The 24495-nt window shown below is 38.1% G+C and overlaps 2 long non-coding RNA genes across 2 annotated transcripts; one reads left to right on the forward strand and one right to left on the reverse strand.

Moving 5' to 3' along the window:
* Positions 1-21160: 21160 nt before the first annotated feature.
* Positions 21161-21951, forward strand: LOC119798776. Its single transcript, XR_005282763.1, has 3 exons — positions 21161-21303; positions 21373-21505; positions 21890-21951. It is a non-coding gene; the product is annotated as an uncharacterized LOC119798776 (long non-coding RNA).
* Positions 21952-22076: 125 nt separating this feature from the next.
* LOC119798777 lies at positions 22077-22867 on the reverse strand. The gene is made up of 3 exons (XR_005282764.1): positions 22725-22867; positions 22523-22655; positions 22077-22138 (listed from the first exon to the last, which is right to left on the reverse strand). It is a non-coding gene; the product is annotated as an uncharacterized LOC119798777 (long non-coding RNA).
* Positions 22868-24495: the final 1628 nt, after the last annotated feature.

Here is a 24495-nt window from a genome sequence, read left to right on the forward strand (position 1 = left end):
GTTAAACTAATGACTACAATTACTTCGTCTGTTTATATCACCATGCAAAGCAGCTCACCAAGACGTCACAACGATGTAGAAAAAATAACGGGTATATTTATTATCTTAAGTCTACATGAAATCTATACCCTACACAGACTAATGAAATACTATCTGTAAAATTATCTATGTAAACAAACCTCATCACTTGAGAGGGTAGGTGATGTGGACGTCGTGGAAGACATTTTGTCCCGTAACGCTCGCCGTACTGTTGGGGGGGAGAAGCGGTGGGGGGGGGATGTTCATGTTGCTGCGGTCTGTAGTCTGACCGCTAGATGTCGCTGAAAATTACACACTGTAGCTTTAAAAAAAAGAGATGCATCAGAACTCCCTTCACAACCATGTCCATACAACCCAGAATAAGTTTAGTACCTTATTATGAATCCCTGGATATCTCAGTTCTACAAGCAATAATTCATATGATTATGTTGAAGGTAATGACACAGGAAGCCATCCAGATCCCAACCCCATCTATATTTTCAATAAATTGCAGTTTATAAAATCGGTTCTTCAATCAAGCAGGTTGGTCAGAGAAGCAATAATTGTTTACAAGATTTAACAGTATAGACGGTTCTTCATTGGTAACTTTGTCGTGTAAAAGTGAGAAACAATGATAACTCTCACTGGAGTTTGTTAACATAATTAAACTTTTCTACTTTGATTTAGTCTTTTTTATTAAATCATTCCCATGAATTTAACATCTAGCCAGAGTTTATTGGCCCCTTAAAGGATCATCATCTCTATAGAATATAGGTCGAATATAAGTATCAGAAGTTTCTTATAATTTCTGCCAGCCTTGTATAATGAGTTCTCTTTCCACCTGAAAGTCATTATTTAGGAAAGTAATCTTGAGCTTGATTTTATTTTTTTGTCTTCCCAGAAAACCACTGGATCTTGATATTTTTTTTAATTATTATTATTATTATTATTATTATTATTATTATTATTATTATTATTATTATTATTATTATTATTATTATTATTATTATTATTATTATTATCATTATTATTATTATTATTATTATTATTATTATTATTATTATTTTGGAGGGGGCCATGTCTTTTTCATTAAATAACTTTGCACTGACTAAGGATGTAACATCTGATCTTACTTAATACTTCCATAATCTCACTGCAGAACTTAAAAACACAGTTCATATCTGTTGTTTATCAAGGTCTTCCTTTAAACAATAAAAAAAGGCAGAAGTGTGTGTATCACCAGTAAAATTAAAAAGCTTATCACTAAATAAAAAGCTTATCCTGCTTGGCTCACTAGACAGAGTTTAATGAGACTGACCTTTGAAAATGGAGAACCAAGCTCATTCTCAGCTTATAAATAGAGATAAACTCTGACCTAAAGATTCAGGATTCCATCGAAGCTTGCCATCCCCTTCCCCGCCCCATGACTCACCCATCTTCAGTAAACCCTCTATTCATTTGGACACAATGACAACATGTGTTATCAGCTGTAGAACATATAGTTGGAGAAGTCATACTCCCTAGAGCTTTGTGATGGCTTTTACTGTTTGCAGCAATGGCAGATCAATGCAGCATATGACACCCAAATAAACAGCACACTAGCTGAGATGGTGATGTATTTTCAGTGTTGTTTGCTGGTTCACTGAGCTATTCACTTAAATGAATATTGCATGCTTTGAGTTTAAGTAAATGTTAATGCACTGGTTGCATAACAAATTCCCAGAAGTGGTATCTCTCAAGTTTGAGTGTGGATCTCTTTGCACATTCAGTAATGAGTAGAAAAACCCTTCGACATCTAAAGCTAAAGTCCCTCAATGCTTGTTCAGACATCAGCATGTGCAAGTGAATACAGATAAAATCACACACTGCTTAATAAAAGCATAATTTTCAAAAGGTAACTTGCTTATGAAGATAACTCCCTGCAGGAGGTTTTCAGTAAAAAAAATAAATAAAAATACACCATCACCTGGGATTCATTGGTGAGCAATGTGGAATACAATTTATTTAAATGAAATTATTTTGAATACTAAAAAGATCACTTGCAAATATTTATCCATGTGCACCTGAAATGTGATATAAAAACATTTATACATTTATAGAAAAATGAAGTAAAAAGCAGAATGTGTATTTTAAATCTTTAAGGTCCGTCCGCAGAGATTTTTCCAATAAATATGGCACTCCTGTGTCCCTGGTTAAATTTAAAAGTAAAATGTAATGTTTTTTGCCTAAAACTGCCTTTATATGATAGGTCTTGCCTCATTGAATGCCATTTGGACCTGGAACTGTTAAAATATCAAATTAAGATGTTTTAAATGCTAAGATAGAAATATCAATTATAGATCCTGAGGATGGGTGAGAATGGATAAATATGTTGTAAACATTTTTTAAACACTTATGTCTATCAAAGTAAACAAAATAGCTTTCCTAAGATGTCTAAACCATATTGACAATTCAAATGGTTTCACCACTTAAGAGGGATTTTGAAAACTTGTTCAGCATTTTAAAATGTATGATATCTGCAAAAGTATAAACTCTTCCCACACAGTATCAACATCTAAATAAAATGTCTCTTATTATTTTGCATGTCTAATGATAGTGTATTTGCTGTGTATGTAGCCGAGTATGTTCTGTTGAAAATAAGTATTTCTAGGATCAATTTAATTCTCAGACAAAGTTCAAATTGCTGTTTACCAGATAAAGGAGCAAGCAGGTTTATTGTCATTTGAGTTTTCTATATTATGTGTTCGGAGAAGGTAATTGAATATTGCATAGCCAAAAAATGTAGTACAGAAAAGTAATGGCGTTTTTAGAAGCCAAAAGTTTAAGAAGTTTTTCAATCAGGTTTTAAAGGTTCCATATAATTCTACATTTGAAAATAAAAAAATAGTAACAAATAAGGCCCCAAAAGCATGTGCATGCGATTTTTTTTCATTTGTGAATCTCATACACATGCTTCAGAACCCATATGAATACATACAATAGGTTTACAAAGTGAATTTTGCATAATATGGGACCTTTTAAGCCTTATATAGTACAGAAACAGATACAATTTTAATATTGCATTTAAAAACTGACTTAAAGGCACACTATGCAACATTTTTCAGTTAATTAATGTGTTCCATAATGTTTTGGATGATTAAATGAGTCATTTCAGGTTGAACAAAGGTATTCCTGGTGGTCTGTGGGGGAAATACCGCACTTGCAATTGCAGGAGCCCTCGGCCCGCACCCACAGGCTCAGAAGTCTCGCGAGAGTCGGTCTTGCTTTACGGCGAGAACTGCTACACGCCCCCAGTTAAAAGCATGCTCGTTGCTAGCACAGTGGCGATCTTTGTGCAGTTATCATGGCGGAACCAGCATGAAAACAGCGAAAGCCCATGTCGGAGCAGGCAAGAAAGAGGAAAAGGGCTCCGGACAGAGAGAGGAGTCGTACACGGGTGAACATCGGGCAAGCTTTTTCCGAATAGCGAGAGCTAAAATAAAAAGAAGGCTGCAAGGCTGACGCGGACCTCGCGTTTCTGCTGATGCGATTGTAAGTAACATTGGAATGGTTTATCTCTCTCTGTGTGCATGTTCATACTTTCACTGTGTTAGTAATTCGTTGCATTCGCCTGTCTGCTAAGCTCAAAACAACCACGCCTGGCTTGACGGAGAAACCAGGAGAACAGCTGTGCATATTTACGACAGTGCACTTTTACTTTCGCCCTCTGGGGGGAGCTTCGCTGGAAAATCAACACCGGTTGCATAGTATACCTTTAAGGAACTAGGTTACTGTTACTGTATATACTGTATATTGTAGCCTATATTTGTATCAGCACACATAATGTATACAATGGTGTATATCATGTCTAAAATAAATGTTATTCTCATACTAAAGTCATACTATTTTCTAAGTTGATGAATGATAAATAGTCACTACTATCTATCCACCCTATAAAGTTTGTTTGGTCACTCGCCTGCTGTCTCTGCTTCCAGAGGTTCCTGTCGAGACGCTGACAATAACCCTGCGACCTGCTGCGGTTTACTAATTAATAAACTGTCTTTAAACGTCACCTATTTGTTCTGGTTGAATTCTAAATCCATACTCTTTGATCATAACAGTTTATTGTTGTTTGATATATTTCAGAGATATAAATGAAATATTTATATGAAATATTTTTGAAACATATTGAGTTTGACATGTTTAGAGGATTTTGTGAGGGAATGACTAAGAAAATATTATTTGGTTAGAAAGAAGCATTTCTTGATGTCAAAGAACTAACTTCTGAAAATATTTCAAGCTGATTGATTAATACATAAATTTGCATGCATTAGGTGATGGCAGCTGCACTACTATTCTATTATAGAAGTTCTTGATCATTTGTGAGGAGACACTGCAATGAGAACATTGCATATCATTACTGCAATGAGAGCCTATGACAAGAAGCATCTATACACCTCTAATTCGTGAATATAGTTTGTAATCAAACTTACTGGCCTAGGAATATACCATCTATAATCAATGACACAACAAATTGTCTCATATTTCTTCACTGCCCAGTGAGTAATTGAAACTGACAGCTGAGAGAAGAACGGACCTCTGGAGACCCGGTAGTCCTAATCAGAAGGTGCCTAGTTTAGATCCTACATGGAGTGAGACAGAGTGCACTAAAATAAAAGCCATTATCTGACCACTCTCAAAAAGGCTTGAGAAAACAAGGACTGAAGGGTAGAGCCATCTTTGTGCTTTCCAGGCTGTAACAATGACAGATATTATTGCAGTGCTATTGCAAGCCCGGTACAGGCAGCAGAGTTTGCACATTTATTTTAGACCTCTAAGGGATTTTTGAAAAATTAATTCACATTATAGCATGATCTGATGGACCTGCTTTTTCTATTCGCACTCATATCTCTGGATGTCCCCCCAGCCTACCTTGGTAACCAAATTGCCCCTGTCAATCTTCTTACAGCTTTGACAGACAGAATAGCTAAAAGGAAAATCGACTGGTGTGGGGGCGACCAATTTGTCACATTACATTCATGTAGAATTAGGTTGAACAACACAGTGTTTGATCTTAAATCCTATTAACTATTTTTGTAAATCTAAATAAAGTATATTGGGTACATTTGCCTAAAGCAAGTAGAAATCAGCTCACAGTAACGTTGGATGCAAGAGTTTGCCCTGCAAGTGAAGGGTTTAAATCCCAGCTTTGGCTTTCAATGTGTGTCCTTGTGCAAGAAACCTGATCTGCATTGCCTTCTGATGGTGGTCAGAGGGCCCAGTGGCACCTGTGTACGGTCGCCTTACTTGACAAAAGCTAGGCTGCTGTGGCAGCTGTGGTTGCTGTGTAGCTTGACGCCATCAGTGTGTAAATAATATTAATTTCATTACTTGCATCAATACATAAAACAATGTTGAAATTGTTGTCAAACATTTGTACATCCATTTTAAAACCTTCTTTATTGTTTCAATGAAAATGTCAATAAAAAACTTTTCCTGGGTGAACCTTATATTACACTCATAAAGAGGTGAATTAACTATTCGTTGCAACCATAGCGTCCTTTTTACAGCACTGTAAGATCGAATGACAAATACCTTAAATATGTCGCATTCCTCTGACATCCTGGGATATTGGGTTCTTAAACGGGATCACAGGAAGTACACATCCTCTTCCCCTTCGGATTTCTAACTGAAGAAAGGAGAGACCCCCTATTCAAGCTGGCCATTACGCTTAACATTGTGGAAACTTTGCATTTGCAATTCCCTTTCCTGGTGAAGGAACTGCTTCCCACTCTTTCATGAAGCTTTCCACTGAAACTCTTCCTCCCCTGCTGCTGATACTGCCTGTTTGGTGCCTGTAATTTCTGTCTGTTGATAACTAAAATGGAGTTCGTTTCAAAAAGCAGGTTTACTGAAAACTCTAAGATTTTCTAAACCTGAAATCAGTGAAAGTCAGAGTTTTCCATTTCACAAAGAGAGTTTCCTTAACTTCCGTTTCTGCTGCCATAGTAACATTCCCCCTAGAGCTAACCTGGTCGGTAGCAGGTTTTCTTCAGTAAACTCAGTGTCCTCTGTAAGTGTCTTTACAGCCAATCGTGTTGTTTTAGTTTCTGATTTAGTCAGGAAATTTTTATCATAGTATTATGCATACGAAAAAAATCATTCACCAAGTCTGTTAGAAAGATTAGTTTTTAAAAACAAACTTTGCATGTTGTTTTAATGAGGATCTTATTAAAGAATGATCAGCATTAATTCAAAGAGAATGAAGGCAAATTTGTGCTTCCGGCACAGCCTCTGCTACCGTCAAATCTGTCTCTGTGTGCGACCACGCCCCCCGTACAGAGGTTCTGCAACCGTTGTCGCGCACCTCAAGAAAATCCTGACTATACGCCGGACGGTCGCAAACCTGTGCAGACCTCAAGCAGACAAAAAGCAGCTGTGATTGGTTCTTAGTATGCCTTTCCAGCTGTCTGTGTGGTCGACCTTCTCGATTCTGTGCTGGGACGCGGCATTTTTAAAAACCAAGGAATAACTACGATGAACAACTAAGACTAAAGATTAATCAGCCTTTTTGCTCCCCCTTGTGCTTTTGCAGGAAACTGCTATGCGTCCCTAGAGATTCAAGACTGACGGTACAGAAGCATACCAGCAAAACTGGTTCGCAACCAGACCTAAGCAACATCTGATGTGTGCGGTGGCAGAAGTCTAATCTATATATGTTAATAATATATATATATATATATATATATATATATATATATATATATATATATATATATATATATTTTTTTTTTTTTTTTTTATTATTATTATTTTTTTTTGTTGGTGATTGTGAGGAAGGGAAGCAGAGTGGTTAGTATTAGTCAGTAAAGTATCACAAATTTGTATCTGGTAGTATGTTGGGATGAAGAGAAAATGACAACAATAGAAACATTATTGTTTTTACATGCATTTTTATTTGGCGATAGGTTTTAGTCAAGTACTCTGGAGTATTCAGATCAGCCAAAGGGTCATTGAAGAAAGGCTACAAAACAGATGTTGTGTAATGGCTATACAGACAATGATAAAAGTGTTTTCTTATACATAATTAGCTAAAATGACAAAATGTTACATTTCTATTGTAATATTTCCCGCACTTTCTTTTTTTTTTTTACTACATCTTAAGAATTTATTTTTCTTATTTTCTTTTCAGAGGCCCATAAATCTCAGAGGCATCTTATTAACCTACCCTTGGTCTAAATTGAGCTCTGCTTTTTGTGCTGAGTAGTTTTCCCTTCTGACACTTATTTCTGCAACTCCTGCCATTAAACCATAGTGCCTAGTGAATAATTCAGTGATAGAGTGAAATTGTGCCTTTGTCTCATTACGGCAGTGGGAAAATTATGTCGCACAAATGAGAACTCCAGGGATAGATAATATTTTCTTCTATTGGCCTCTTTCTCAATTTGATCTACACATAGATGTTCTGCTCAGGAATTAAGATTGACATTTTGATCATTGGTTGGACAACATTTTTTTTCTAGACTGTAATCTCAGACCCCTCTGCGAAGGAGGGGCTTCATGGAAAAATACCCTGTGGAATTTGCTATAGAGGACATACAGCGGATGTCAGCCAATCACATGAAACCTGCAACTCCTCCTCCTTGGACGTAATAACATAACTGATGGGCTAATTAATAATACACGAGAACTAACAGGTTTATGCAAACTTTTTCACCTTTTTTTTTTTCCTGAGACCCATGAGCATATCCAATCCAGGGGAACTGTCCCCGACCTCCACGCGATGTTGAAGAGACGTGTCAACCATGACAGCCCGACAACATCCAGAGCTCTAAGATACTCTGGACGGATCTCGTCCACCCCCGAAGCCTTGCCACCGTGGAGTTTTTTGACCACCTCGGTGACTTCGGCCTGGGTGATGAACGATCCCAGCCCCAAGCACCCCGTCTCTTCTTCCCACTGCATAAAAAGTGGGATTTTCGTCAATATGTGGCACTGTAGATTGTCATGGAACTTCAGGTTAGCGGCAGTTTACGGCAATTTGCAGGCTTCGCCGAAAACTCCCGTAAATTGTCAGAAATTGACGTGGACTTTCTTAGGCAGTGTTCCCCCCATGCCTCCCCCCCATGGAATTCTAGGGGAGGCTTTAACATGTAAATGAACATGCTGTGAGCTATACAAATGCAAATCAGGGTTGCAGGAGGTTTTTACTCCAAGTGACATTTTTCTAAAAGGTAAGAAAATCTCTGATAGAAAGAGATCAGGCTCAGTATAGCCTCTTACATTTTAGCTTGAATTGATTTATTTAATTAAAGTATAGAGACCAAAACAGATCTTTAGCTGACAGAGCAATACATTTAGAGCAGTAATTATTTAAAAAACAAAATTGCATTTAAGATAAAAAATAAAATGTTGTCTGTCAATATGCTCAATTCACAATTACTTAAGTGGAAAAGTTTCAAGAAATGAGTCTGAGATGATTCACTTTATAACATGGCGCATTATCCTGTTGGAAGTAGCCATCAGAAGATCAAAATCCGCAATTACAATCGCACCAAACAGGAAAAAGAGCATCGACAAATTCCGGTTCGTCAAATTAAAATATAGCAGCAACAGATCGGTGACTAGAAATTATAGCACAATTCTTATATATAAAAAAAAAAAAACTAACACCGTTTATTTAAATGATTGGATCCAAACTATTGGTTATTCACCAACCAGGAAGCAGATTTCTCATCTCCATCAAAATATTTATTTTATACCGAGGGACTTAAACTTTAATCAAATCCATTCAAAAAAAACTTCTTATTACAGGAATGAAAAGAGATGCTGAGTTTGGGAGTAGAGAACAAGTTCATTCAAAAAAAGCAGTTTTGAATTATCCTTATCCCCGTTACAAAAAAGTTTTTTTTTTCAGCTGCTGAAAGCGAGGCAGAGTGTGCTAGCAGATGAGGAAGTGGAACTCTGGAAGTCCGCCACCGTCTGCCTCATGTCCGACGAAGAAGATGGCGTCGTTGGCGGTGTCTCTGGATGGATTGTACGGTCGCCGCCATTTCGTAGGCCGGATCTCACTGAACTCTGTGTTAAGCTGCAGTCCCGGTTAGAAGCGATGCCGAAGTACAGGGCCACGCACAGTAGGCGTCTGCACATCGGACCTGCCTCGGAGGGAATGCTGCCAGTTACCTCCAACCCCGAGGAGGCAAATGGACCGTTCACGGAGTTGTAATTTTTAGATACCCTTGTGTTTGGATACGCGTTGTATATAGTTGTGTGTGTTTTAATAAAGCTCTTTCTTTGCATAAACAGCTTCCTGGCAAATGTTCATTTCCTGTATAAATTCATTCATGTCCTTGATGGTAGCCTAATAATTGTGTAGTAGTGTAGGATAACATAAATACACAGCATATGAATGAATAAATATATGAATGAATAAATATATGAATGAATAAATATATGAATGAATAAATATATATATGTAAATTTATATGTAAATATATATATATATATGCCAACCAATCACGAGGGACTTTACTTGTTTAAAAAGAAGTGGTTCCGTCCAATACTCAGTAAGAAAATTAAAGCCTGGCGTGGCCCCGTGTGGTTTTGCTGCCAATCACGAGCGATTTTACTTGTTTGAGAATAGTGGTTTCAGCCAATACTGAGTAGGTTATTCAAGCCAGACCTGGCCAGCTGCGCGGGTTTACTGCATTCATATGCTAATTAGGGCCATTAGTACAACTGATCGCTCTCCACATACGTCAGAGTCTGTTTCCGACAATTTGTGGCACGACAAACGCGGACAAGCGCGGGTTGCAAATTGTCGGAAACTGACGAAAATCAGGGAGATCTGCGGGAGTTTATGGGGGTTTACGGGGACGAAAATCTCACTTTTCATGCAGTGTCCCCCACGGAAGGCGTGTCCGTCGGGTTGAGGAGATCCTCAAAGTATTCCTTCCACCGCCCGACAATATCCTCCTTCAAGGTCAGCAGCTCCCCACTCCCACTGAAAACAGTGTTAGCGAAGCACTGCTTTCCCCTCCGGAGGCGCCGGACGGTTTGCCAGAATCGCTTTGTTCCAATTATCGGGGAATCACACTTCTCAGCCTCCCCGGAAAGGCCTATGCCAGGGTGCTGGAGAGGAGAGTCCGGCTGATTGTCGAACCTCGGCTGCAGGAGGAACAGTGTGGTTTTCGTCCTGGCCGTGGAACAGTGGACCAGCTCTACACCCTCTGCAGGGTGCTTGAGGGTTCATGGGAGTTTGCCCAACCAGTCCACATGTGTTTTGTTGACTTGGAGAAGGCATTCGACCGTATCCCTAGCCCTGCCCTGTGGGGGGTGTTCCAGGAGTATGGAGTTGGGGGCCCTTTATTAGGGGCCATCCATTCTCTGTACAAGCGGAGCAGGAGTCTGGTTCGCATTGCCGGCACTAAGTCGGACCTGTTCCCAGTGCATGTTGGACTCCGACAGGGCTGCCCTCTGTCACCGGTCCTGTTCATAACTTTTATGGACAGGATTTCTAGGCGCAGCCAAGGACCGGAGGGGGTCTGGTTTGGGGAACAGCGGATCTCATCCCTGCTTTTTGCGGATGACGTAGTTCTGCTGGCTCCCTCCTGCCAAGACCTACAGCGTGCACTGGGGCGGTTCGCAGCCGAGTGTGAAGCGGCCGGGATGAGAATCAGCTCCTCCAAGTCCGAGGCCATGGTTCTCAACCGGAAAAAGGTGGCTTGTTCCCTTCAGGTTGGAGGAGAGTCCCTGCCTCAAGTGGAGGAGTTCAAGTATCTTGGGGTCCTGTTCACGAGTGAGTGAAGAATGGAGTGGGAGATCGATAGACGGATCGGTGCGGCTGCTGCAATAATGCGGACGCTGCACCGGTCTGTCGTGGTGAAGAGAGAGCTGAGCGAAAAGGCAAAGCTCTCAATTTACCGGTCGGTCTACGTTCCTACCCTCACCTATGGTCATGAAATTTGGATCATGACCGAAAGAACGAGATCCCGGATACAGGCGGCTGAAATGAGCTTTCTCCGCAGGGTGGCTGGGCTCTCCCTTAGAGATAGGGTGAGGAGCTCGGTCATTCGGGAGAGGCTCAGAGTAGAGCCGGTTCTCATCCACATCGAGAGGAGTCAGTTGAGGTGGCTTGGACATCTTTTTCGGATGCCACCTGGACGCCTCCCTCGGGAGGTGTTCCAGGCACGTCCCACCGGGAGGAGGCCCAGGGGACGGCCCAGGACACGCTGGAGAGACTATGTCTCTCGGCTGGCCTGGGAGCGCCTAGGGCTTCCCCCAACAGAGCTGGAGGAGGTGTCTGCGGAGAGGGAAGTCTGGGAGTCTCTGCTTAGTCTGCTGCCCCCGCGACCCGGTTCCGGATAAAGCGGGAGACGACGAGTACGAGTACCCATGAGCATTACAGGTCTTGCAGTGACAGGGACAAGCTTTCCTGGTTGAACGTTTTAATTTTTAATGATTTAATGATGTTTAGATGCGTTTTTTTCTGTGTTTAAATACTAAACAGCATAGACTAATAAGTGACTTGATGCTAATACCTATGGTAGCTGGGACGAATTTGTTTTGTGCTTTCTTTTTTGCTAATCACCAACCTAACTTAAGTAAGGGGTTAAGCAAAAATATAATATCAGTGTCTGTTTTCTGTTCATGTCTTCACAATAAATACTTAAATAGGACAGGAGTCCCATTTAAAACGAGTTCCATAATCCTGCTGGTCATTAGCTCTTGTTAAGGTTGTATAGATTTCACTTTGTTATTCCCTAATAGAAAATCAAATAGTTTTAAGAACTATAAAACTAAATTGTTGAGTATTTCTGATTAGGCAAGGCATTGCGTTTAGTTGAGTTTCAATATCTTGAAAAATACTTAAATATATGTTTGACCTGGCATAATGATGAAGTTAAATTACTTTTGTTAAGAAATTTGTATATTTTGCATGGATGTCGTTGCATGTTGCAGAGTTAACTATTTGATTGTAATTTAATCTTCAATAACACTTTCCTATATTGTCCTAACACACAGCCAATTGAACATGAGTTCACAGAACAATGCATGACTGCTCAAAGGTTTTTAATTTAATATTCAATAACATCAATGCAAAAATTGTCACAACATTCATATTTACGTATTAGCTATACATTTTTTCTATAGATAATTCTTCATACAGCCTTTGGGTTGGGTATTGTGTGCTTGCTAATTTTGCATCATCAAAAAAATGTACAGTACCTATCCATGCCTATCAATGGTGTCATAGGGATGCTTATAATAACTCTTATGATAACTCTTAAGAAATATAGCCCCAATGAAGATGCTGTAAAATTCAGGCACCAAACAGCAGATTTTCAGTGGGTAGCAGTTTTAAACTGTCTTATTTATATCTCAAATGTAAACAACTGTGGTTCTTACCTCAACCTAAAGTTTTCAAGGATATACATGGTTAAACATGTACAAACTATCCAATAATCCTCCATAATAATATCAGCCTGTCTTTGTGAATGCAAACCACCCAATACATAAATTGTGGCTCTATCAATCTTTTCTTTTAACTCTTTTTTGTTTTGCACAATCTCTGCGTTAGTGGCCTTGAAAGCCTTGGATTTGTATTGCTTTCTTGAAAAATTCCATCCACTTAGTTTGCATTCATTGTGATGCTGTGTACATTTATTATGTGCTAATGACATGATGCAGTGAAATCAATACACTTTCCCTTTCTTCCTGTTGATAGCCATTTAGAAATGCTGACATCCCCTCATTAGAAATTGCACATATTACCACATGTGTGGTCCTTATTATGCTCTGTATTTATTCTGCCTCAATAGTTCTTATAGTAATCAATGAGGGTCTACTTGTTTGAGGGGGCACTGCTCTGCTTTTTATAAATGCTGAATATAATGTTTTTAAGGCTGTCCTGGTCTTATTGACAACTGAAAACATTTTTAGACCATAAACCGAATAAGCATGCATCCAAACAACATATAGGGCAAGTCTGGGACCTGAGGAGGAATTCTTTTCCAGCTCAGTAACAACTGTTTTTTTCTTAATGTTTTTGCTCACTTCTGATGGTCACCAACCAAATGTTCAACTGCCTAAAAAACTAAAATAAACTTACCTGTAGAAGGATCTATGTTGGCCACTTCAAAGAATGACAAAGAAAGAAAAGAAAGTATTGGATGATAAGAAAATGTTACCTTCTGTTTGTACAGATAATATAAAAAGGCTTCTACCTTTAACTTTGGAAAACAGTGGTGAATGTGGGTAGTCACCTAGAGCATATTGAAAGATGAGAGCACTTGACACACAGTGCCAATGTGTTATACAGTTTGGCATAGATCTGATGATATATCTTCACTCCCTAGAATGTTTTAAACAGCTTTATCTCTTCATTCATCATCACATCCACTTTAGATTTTGTATACTTACTTCTGAATGACTGTTCACTAGTATGGTAAAATGATAATGTCACTTTGGCCTCACCAGTTAACAACAGTCACAAGTTTCAGTATGAAGTTATTGATACACGGTAGATATGTAATTGCAGATAGTAAATTCAAAACAACACATTTTACCATATGATTTTTCTCCATTGAAGGGATTAAATAAAGTTTATCTATTTGCAAACTGAATAAAAAAAAAAAAAACTGCTTAACAGTGATGGAGCAACCGGTGTCTGTCTGTGTGCTGCTCAACAATCAAGGTGCTGTTTCTCTCACAGTTATGTGTTGGAGAGACAAGGGCAGGGAGCTTTCTAAATAATAGTCCTTAAAAACTATTAAATTTAAAATGAATCGGGAAAGATAAAAAGGGAGAAAAAACTCTCTGAGTTTAATCCTAATAAATTTCTGGTTGTGTGGTGGTTTGTAGAGGACCCAAATGCAGAGACGGAAGCTGAGGTGGTTTCTTGCAGATTTAATAAGGAGTGGTGGTAACAGAAGCATAAATCCAAAAACCTTATTAAGGAACATATAGGTTATGGAGGGAATGAAGAGAATCCAGCAACAAATAACTGGAGAGGAGTAGTAGGCATATAAATGCCAAACAGAACAAAGAATCGGGTAATCAACTGATTGGGAGCAGGTGTGGACAGAAGGATCTAGAAGGGAGCAAGGGAAAGGAGACTGACACAAGGGGGCAATAGAACATAAACAAGAAATAGATAAGAACTCAAATACAACCAGAAAAAATTATTGAATTAAAGGCCTCTGCTGATGTTTATTCAGTAGTTGAATTTTGTAGAAAAAATATAGATTACAGACATTACACAAAACTAAATTCATTTCAAATGGCAACTGGCTGGCTTTGTGGAACACTAAAAGAAATAAAAAAAAAATTGTTAGTCTGTAATGGTAACTTTTTTAGACCAAGCAGAGGGGAAAAAATATGAAATCACTCAATTCTGAAAAAAATATCATGGAAATGTGAGGAAAAAATAACGCTCGAACACATCACTATTGTTTGGTTGCACCACCTCTGGCTTTTACAACAGCTTGCAGTCTCTGAGGCATTAACTTAATGAGGACCAAACAGTACTCTTCATCAAATTAGCTCCAACTTTCTCCGATTGCTGTTGCCAGATCAGCTTTGCAGGTTGGAGCCTTCTGTCATGGACCGTTTTCTTCAACTTCCACCAAAGATTTTCAATTGGATTAAGATCCGGACTAGTTGCAAACCATGACATTGAACTTACGTGTCTTTTTTCAAGGAATGTTTTTACAGGTTTTGCTCTATGACAAGCGCATAGCCATCCTGGAAAATGATACCATCATCCCCAAAAATTCATTTAATTGATGGGATTAAAGCATCCAAAATCTCAACATAAACTTGTGCATTTATTGAAGATTTAATTACAGCCATCTCCCCAGTGCCTTTACCTGACATGCAGCCCCATATCACCAGTGACTGTGGAAATGTCCATGTCCTCTTCAGGCAGTCATCTTTATAAGTCTCACTGGAAGTCCACCGGTCTCATCACCTAGCCCAATGCAGATCCAAGATTCATCACTGAATATGATTTTCATCCAATCCTCCAAAGTCCATGATTGCTTTTCCTTAGCCTATATACCGTCTTTTTTCTGTTTAGGTGTTAATGATGGCTTTCGTTTAGCTTTCCTGTATGTAGATCCCATTTCCTTGAGGCGGTTTCTAACAGTTCGGTAACAGACGTTGACTCCATTTTCCTCCCATTCGATCCTCATTTGTATTGTTGAGCATTTACATTTTTTTAGACGTATCGCTTCAAGTTTTCTGTCTTGATTCATTGATGTCTTCCTTGATTTACCAGTATGTTTGCCTTTAACAACCTTCCTATGTAATTTGTTTTTGGCCCAGATTTTAGACACAACTGACCGTGAACAACCAACATCTTTTGCAACATTGTGCGATAACTTACCCTCTTTTAACAGTTTAATAATCCTCTCCTTTGTTTCAAATGAGATCTCTTGTGTTGGAGCCATGATTCATATCCGTCCAGCTCTCTTCAAGGTGTGATCACACCATTTAGGTGCAGACTAACATGCAGGTCCAAGTTTATGCAGGTGTCAGTTTTGGAAATTTAAATTTACAGGGTGATTCCATAATTTTTTCATCAGAATTGAGTAATTCCATAATTTTTTTTCGCTCTGTTTATTCTAAAAAAGTAACTGTGACTGACTACTACTTTTTTCTGTGTTTCTTACAGCCAGAGAGATGCCTTTTGAAATGACTTTAGTTTTGTGTCATTTCGGTGATCTGCTTTTTTTCTATAAAATTAAACTATTGAATGAACATCATTTTTGCAAGGGTGGAATGACAGAAAATGGAAATAAACCAAAATGAGAAAAAAAAGGCATATGTATGTGGAGGTAATGCATATATACATGCACCTTTTTCACCTTTGGCACCTTCTCGTTTTTGACTATTTAAGCCGATGTAAGGAGTAAATATTTCCACTGTGACATACGTAAAGTTAATCAATCAACCTAGAAAACACAGAATAGCATAAATCAAAGTGTAACTAAAAACTCAAAAAGAAAACTTTTTTACTTTCTGAAATTCAGTTGCTGCTGCAAAAATGTAATTTACAAAATATTTTATTACAAATTCGTCTAGGAATGTGATTTTTTTAATGAATCTTATTTTAGTGATGTACAAATGGAACAACAGAGAGGAGCGCTTTTAATAAATGTAAAAATGGCCTGCCATAGACCACTTCATATAAACTCACACATTAACTCAAGCAACAATTCTCCTTCACCATCTTCCTCTCCTTTGCAGCTGCAGCACTTTTTCTCTGTCTTTTAAACACATTTTCCATTTTTGTTCATTTGTTCATTTTTGTTGATCTTGATTAAAATCTATAGTTCCAGTGGGATGAAAAAGGCACTTGTTTTCACAGTGACTCGTTCAATCGACGCTCCACTGATAGTGGCTTTTCACACTTGTTATGGACGTGTTAAACTCTGAGTGGACCTACTTAGAGTTGATGGAACTAATTCATAGCAGCTGTTGTGTAACCGAAAACTCAGAGTTTTAATCTTTAGGCCAGATCAATTTAGAGCTGCGGATTTTAAACTTAGTTTGGTAAACCTGCTTCCTGAAACAGATCCCAGGTGTCATAAATTATGGAAACAAAGTAAAACTACACAATACAAAGTAAAAAAAAAAATGTAACGAGTCCGACTGTAATTTTTGGTCAGTATTTTGTTCCCAATTCCTTAAGTTTATGTGATAACAGAGGTGTTACTCAGAGGAGCTCCAGTTTTTATAAAGATGGATTTATAGTATGTGTCAAGGTTTGGTTGAGGTTTGAGGACCCAAATGCAGAGCCAGGGAGGCAGAGGTGAGTTTCTTGAAGATTTAATTGAATATTCACAAACAACTGAGGCAGGAATCCAAAAACCCCAAAATCCAAAATGAAAAATGTAAAACAATTCAGAATCATGGAGACATCAGGGGAAAACAATCATGAGGATCCAGGATAAGACTAGGAACCAGCACTGAGGAACTGCACAAGTAGAGTATTTATGGGAGACTAAACAAAGAAAGGACTAACGAGCTGATTTGGAGCAGGTGTGGAGAGGAGTCTAGTAATCAGAATCAGAAATACTTTAATAATCCCAGAGGGAAATTAATTTTGTTACATGCTCCAGTTACAGTTTTATATAATATATACACACATCCAACTATACAATATAATAAAGATAAAAAAATAAGAATAAAAAAAAAAAAATAAAAAGAGATAAAATATATACACATATAGCTCTTCTGTATAAATATCTGTACGTATATCTATGCATATGTAAAAACTAAATCCAAATAAAGTGAAAAGTGAAAAAGGAAGAGAAAGGAGCTAGAGAAAAGGAGACCAACACAAGAGGGTAACATAGGGCAACAATTAAACAACCTAAGAACTCAAATACATCAAGAAACACAACAAAACAGGAATTAAACCAATAAAAGTAGAAAACATGGAGCAAAGTAAAACTGAAAACTCATAAGAAAACATAACAGAACCAAGACTGTGACAGTATGATTTTATTTTGTATTTACTTTGATTCTTTATTAGCTTCCATGCAATATGCTTATGTTGTTTTTTTAAGTTATTTAAGTTAAAAAGATTAAATAAAATACTTTTTATTTTATTATTAGTTTTACACTTTTGGGCAGCCTTTATTACTTTTGACTGAGGGGGTACTTATGGTAAGACAAAGTTATTTTAGTTAACCTTTGTTTCTCTTATATGTGATAATTTTTTTTTATTACAGATTCCTTATAATGAGTGGGAAAACTGAAAGGTATAACCTGTATGTAGTTCTAGATAAAATGCTTCAGTGTAATCTCCTGGTGTCACTGAGTGGAGGTTCTAAAAGGAGCAATGGAAGAACAAAGGCATTAGCATATACTGAAGACGATTATATCATTGAGATTCTAGCACACTCTAAGGCTCCTGCACAAGGATAAACCAAAGTTCTTCCCACTGAATACTAATTTATTTTATCCTTTCATGTAAAGGAAGACTGAACTGTGTTTTTTGAACCCTGGCACAGCAGATATAAATAACTCGTGAAAGCTGCTCAGGCAAAATTCACTTTGAACTCAAGCTTTTTGGCAGTATTTGACAGCCCCTTATTACAATCTAGGTTAAAAAAAAATCTTAGTTTTGCACATTTTATTTAGTAAAATATTAAAACTAGTAAAAGTTACTGCAATGTTGTAATGTCACTTTTTTATGCCTGGTTGTAAACTGTTTTCATACATGTATCCTTTGAATCCTTCCTTCCAGGGCCTTTAACTGTAGTTTTCAATAGTGAAGTTAACTTTTGCTACTGTGGCATCAAAACAACCCTGCAGTGTTGGCACCTCTAAAAGATTTCATTGAAATTCTACCCACCCTATAAAAAAACAATAGGCTCGCAGCTGAGTTTTACTTTCTTGATTGTGTAAGCATTTGAGTTTTTAAAAAGTACAGCAAAAGTGGGAATATATTTAAAAAAAAAAACACTTAAAATATGTGGCTTAGGGTTTCAGGACCCCACGTCATACATGTTTATCTGCATTATGTAAAACATATTTGCTTAATTTTACCATATACAGGTTTTCAGTTATAGTTTTTTATGTACATGTATGTATGTGAATTGCCATGGCAAATCAAAACAAGATTCTTATAGATCAATGTGTTTTTCAATCTGCAGATGAGGGAGAAACTTAGTACAATTTTTTCGCATCTGATACACTCCTTACAGAATACAGGACTAAAATGGCGCTGAATGTGTAATCCCAACAGTCAGTAAAATGCCCATAATATTTTCCAATAATTTTGTTACTACCCCAATAATCTGGTTAGGGTTAGTGTAGTGTGTACTTAGACAACTTTAATTGGCATATTGTATACATTCTGAGTATACAAAATGAAATGTCCTTTAGTACAGAGACGGCAAGAAAAATTGTGGAGAGAAAGTTGATCTGTACAACAAGGTTCTCTAGGAAACAATGTGGCTAGCTGGCAAATAGCTGTTAATCTAAAAATTATAGACCTGTTTCCAATGATAATTAAAATGATATATGGTATAACTTTCATAGTTACTTGATCTTCTTTTCTGGGCTGTTTGGTTCTGTTGCTTTCACTTCGAGTTTTTAATTACACATTGATTTATGTAATTCTGTGATACACTCCTTGCTGTTAAGATTTGAATCAGTTTTGAATTTCTGAAAATAAACACTTCTCAGATTTTTGTATATAAAAAAAACTGTTTATTCTATTTCACCACTATAAACTAATGTAAACCTGCAGTTGGATTGTGAAAAAATGCGTTTTTAACTGTTGTTGAAAACCTTTAAGAGGGAATTGTCATACTTATGGTTTTTCAGTGCAGGTTGTGCTGGTATGGGTTCTTTTCGCTTCCTCTCTGTGGGGTGTGGCGGGCAGGTGTTCCTCATCTACACTAATTGGGAGACCTTCATAAGGAGCTGAAACCAGGAGGAGGGCGTTAGACCTTAGTTCTTTATCGCTTTCAACGTGGTACCTGACCAAATCCTAACTGAATTATCCAGTTGTTCTCCAACCACATTCTGATTCTGTGTATCTGTCTCTCTGTTTCCTAGTAAAATCCAGACTCAAGTATCTCCAAGCCGATAGTTCCTTTAACTAATAAATCCTCTGTTGCGTGGCTGTCTCTGCTCTCCTGCCTGAGCCACACCTGCCTGTCCACCCTCCAATCTTGTTCAAACCAAGCGAGGAATGATCAGCTCAGAACCAACAGCTCCTGCCGTTCTCTGAAAATCCTCAGTGTCACCTTCCCCGGAGTTAAACAAGACAAATTTTACTTTGTCTTCACTTTATAAATCCCTTTTGGGTCTGTTACACTAACGGGTGTCACTTTATGGCTATTAGCGGTAGTCAACATAAAAAGACTACACTTTTCCCTAAAGCTGCTGCATTTCAACCCATGACTAAAATTATCTGAATGATATAATAGTCTAATTTTATTATTTTAATCAGATATAAATTGCAAACTTGAAAGCAGAGGCTTCCTTTTTTATTGCAGGTTAGCTGAACCACAGCACCTGTCCGTGTTTCTCACAACTAAGGTAAAGGATTTCAGCATGCTTGATTATCCAGATTTCCCAAATAAGCAATAATTCTTAAAGGCTCATCACCTATATTTCACAAATGGAGTTACGGTTTCTCTAAACCTCTTTTATTTGTGTTTAGTACCCCCTCTTTTTACCCTTACAAACACTACAAAGCAGGTTGGTGTGTTGGAAAAGAGAATTATATTCTCATCTTCTGTGCATACTGCAGTTTTGTAAGATGAGATCACTTTCAATCAACAGTGCCTCACTGGTGCAGAATCCCTCTAATGTCTCACCACTCCAAAGATTTTATTCAACACATTGTCATGGTAAATGCTAAAATCACAGGTTAAACCCCACATTAAAGTTATATTTTGCCATTAAAAAAATCTAATGTGAAAGACTATTATTAGAAATACCATGAACATTTTACGGAATTGTTAATAGGTCCATAAAAAAAGCAGGCTGTATTATTTGATGACACAATCAGTGATTTGTCTGAGGATACTTTACAAGCCACTTCTAAAATGTGATGTAATGTGGCAGCAGATATCAAACACAACATAATTTTTTTCTTATTGAGTTTAATTAATGTCAGAATTTACAAAATGTAAGCTAGGCTGCTACAATAAGTCATCCAAAGCAAACAGTATCTTTCTGCATTAGCAATCCGTGCTAATGTGTAAGTGAGCATTTATCCATCCACCTATAGGAAAGCCCATCCATGTTTATGTGTATTATATTGTAAATTATTTTAAATCTACAATTCAAAAATGGTTTGCACAACTCAGATTATTTGCTAAAAGAGTTAGAGAAGTACGGGGTAGGTGTGAGGGTAACTTATTAACTCTGACGAGCAGGAGTGCTGGAAATTATTTATTTAGACCTCGTTTTGGTTAATAAATATTGTGATATACTATGTGGGCAGAGGATATCTGGAGGCAGTAGGACTTCTACCTAGCACCTTAACAGTAATATCTAGAAAGTTTTTAGCTGTAGAAAACAGGTGCAGAAAATCCAATGTTATATGAATATATAATGTTATTTACTTTCCTGGACTGGAATAGTTATTAGAAAAAGTTAAATTGTGGCAGTATGCCCTGGTGGGCTTTGAACGCACCACACGGGTGCCTAATTCTAATTGGTTGTGGCGCTCGCTGGTTGCCTGTGTATATAAGGGGCCCTCCCTCACCGGGTTGACATTGCATTGTTCTCCTTCCGGTTCAGACCTCTGCGTTTGTTGGTGCTGCACGCCAGGTAAGGCAGGCTTCTTCTCTCTCGAGCAAGTTTATTACTTTTGATTTATTTTCATTTTTTGTATAACAGCTGCAAATGAATGCATGCACTTAAACAATGCGCTTAACGGCATACTGATTGTGGACCAATCGTCCTTCGGACTGCCAGTACAAGCTTCCCACGCTTTCCTCCCTGTAAGAGGCACTACTTAAAGAGCTCAGTGGTAAGCACAGTGCTAGTTTTTGCATGCTTTTAGATTCTGTTTCTAATATTTATTTCTGATAGCCGCTGCTGTTTGTCCTGAGCCGACTGTTCGCCTGCGTTGTTCGCCTGTCAGCTGGGTTATCTGTCAGCTGCCTATCTGCCGTCCTGTTGCTGGCTTCATACCTGCCGCCCCGGCCGGCATAAAGCTGTGACTTCTAACACTCGTCCAGCGTGGCTGATTGGCGATCAGCTCGGACTTACTCTTTTGGTGCTGCGTGAGTGACGTCCGCCACAGCGGATCGGTTCCTCCCAGGATGGGCCTTAATTCTGGACTATACTGCTGTTAAATTGTGGACTGAACTGTATTATGGGAATTGTACTCTGAATGTTGTTTTTTTTACAGGAACGGTCAGCTCGTGGTGTTGGTGGTGGACTTCTGGGTGGTGGTTCCTCTTCTGGTTTGGTGCATGATTTTCTTTTGCTTTGCCTAGTTCTGTTTGCTGTGTTTATTTTTTTTTTTTTTTTTATTTTTTTTTTTTTTTTTTATAAACACAGCAAACAGAACTAGGCAAAGCAAAAGAAAATCATGCACCAAACCAGAAGAGGAACCACCACCCAGAAGTCCACCACCAACACCACGAGCTGACCGTTCCTGTAAAAAAAACAACATTCAGAGTACAATTCCCATAATACAGTTCAGTCCACAATTTAACAGCAGTATAGTCCAGAATTAAGGCCCATCCTGGGAGGAACCGATCCGCTGTGGCGGACGTCACTCACGCAGCACCAAAAGAGTAAGTCCGAGCTGATCGCCAATCAGCCACGCTGGACGAGTGTTAGAAGTCACAGCTTTATGCCGGCCGGGGCGGCAGGTATGAAGCCAGCAACAGGACGGCAGATAGGCAGCTGACAGATAACCCAGCTGACAGGCGAACAACGCAGGCGAACAGTCGGCTCAGGACAAACAGCAGCGGCTATCAGAAATAAATATTAGAAACAGAATCTAAAAGCATGCAAAAACTAGCACTGTGCTTACCACTGAGCTCTTTAAGTAGTGCCTCTTACAGGGAGGAAAGCGTGGGAAGCTTGTACTGGCAGTCCGAAGGACGATTGGTCCACAATCAGTATGCCGTTAAGCGCATTGTTTAAGTGCATGCATTCATTTGCAGCTGTTATACAAAAAATGAAAATAAATCAAAAGTAATAAACTTGCTCGAGAGAGAAGAAGCCTGCCTTACCTGGCGTGCAGCACCAACAAACGCAGAGGTCTGAACCGGAAGGAGAACAATGCAATGTCAACCCGGTGAGGGAGGGCCCCTTATATACACAGGCAACCAGCGAGCGCCACAACCAATTAGAATTAGGCACCCGTGTGGTGCGTTCAAAGCCCACCAGGGCATACTGCCACAAAATGTTAAGGTCAGAACTTGAATGGTCGACCTGTACACACTTACTTAGTGGACCTACAATCTGCCAAGATGACCTCTGACTGAAAATTTAATTCGTATGATAAAGTGAAACAGGGAGTGAACCAAAGTTTTACCTAGTTGCACCAAGGCAATAAAGGACAGTGTAGCATTATTGGTTCATTGTAAGCAGAAAAAAATAACTACATCTTGACGATGAACTGCACATGCATGGCTGGGTGAGAAACATTACAAGAAAAACTATATTTTATTCACCTTAAATTAAGGTTTGTGCTACATACATAAGCATGGTTGATGATTGTTTTTGTCCAGTCCCCTGGTTTTATTGTATTATTTAGTTGTTTTTGCTTCCAGCTAACATCTGTGATGTCAGCAGAAAAATGCTTATCTATGCATGCATCAATGCAAGTATGGAGGAATTTGCAGACTAAAAGATTCGTTTTTTTTTTTATTTACCAAAGCAAGTTATGTCAAGTGGTTCTGGGTAAGGTAGATTGATAAATGCTATGTATTCAATATTTACTTTTAACATAACTGTTAAATTAAATCGAACAAGGATATTTAATCAGATATTTAAATGCAGCACTGTTGACATATGTTTTTATAAATTAGTCATGTGAAGTTAAATTTAACAGTTGCTGATATAGCTGAAATATCACAGTATAACGTAATTTATTTAACATTGTTATGTGATTATTGGGTTTCATTGACAGGATTATGGACATTTATGTTTTATATAAACACCTAATTCCCATAACTTGATCCAATTAATATAAATTTGAATTATGCCCTCAATGGTAGACTTCTACCAACAGACCTGCATGCAATAGTGAGGTTAGAGTAAATTCATGGACCTGGATTATGCAACAGATATAAAAAACAAACAGTTCATGTGGTGGAATTGTTATTGTAATGAGTTCTATATGTAAAAGCCTGCCACCTCAGTCGTGGTGCTTCAGTGGATATAAAACATAGAACTAAGCATCTTGGGAAACAGCAGAAATTTCCACTGGTTGGATTTATTAATCCTTTACCATTTTATATACTTAAAGTGTTGTTCCCCTCTACTTGTGGATATGTTTGTGTGGAGATAAAATGTGCTGTTTTGACCCTTCCAGCTAAGAAATAACTCATGTCTGCTGAATAAACAAAGGGAATCATGTGCAAGCTAGAAGTGGTTTGACTCATTTTGATTGGTAGACAGTGGAAAGTAAGCCCTGATAAGCAGGTGACTGTATCATATGCAATGTGTTGTAACAATGCAATGTTTTGTGACAATTTAACTGCGCTCTGCTTGCATGAAATACAAAAGGACTTCAAGGGGATGTACCGTTGCAGTAGAGCTAAGAGACTTCAGTGCACAAACTTCTTTCCCCTTTTGCAAAAGCTTGTGAAACTTACACTCTGTCTGTCTCATCTTTCCCTTTATAGGTTATAAGATTAAAATAAACTTATTAACTTTACTCATTAACTGCTACAGACCTTATTATTTGACCTACAGCAAATACCTTAAATTCCTTAAGTGAAAAACTCTTTATGTTTAAATATAACAAAACCTGCTTATGTTCAGAATAAAGCATCA

The sequence above is a fragment of the Cyprinodon tularosa genome, unplaced genomic scaffold (assembly GCF_016077235.1).
Source record: "Cyprinodon tularosa strain WSP-4 unplaced genomic scaffold, ASM1607723v1 ctg636, whole genome shotgun sequence".
NCBI classification, from domain to species: Eukaryota; Metazoa; Chordata; class Actinopteri; order Cyprinodontiformes; family Cyprinodontidae; genus Cyprinodon; species Cyprinodon tularosa.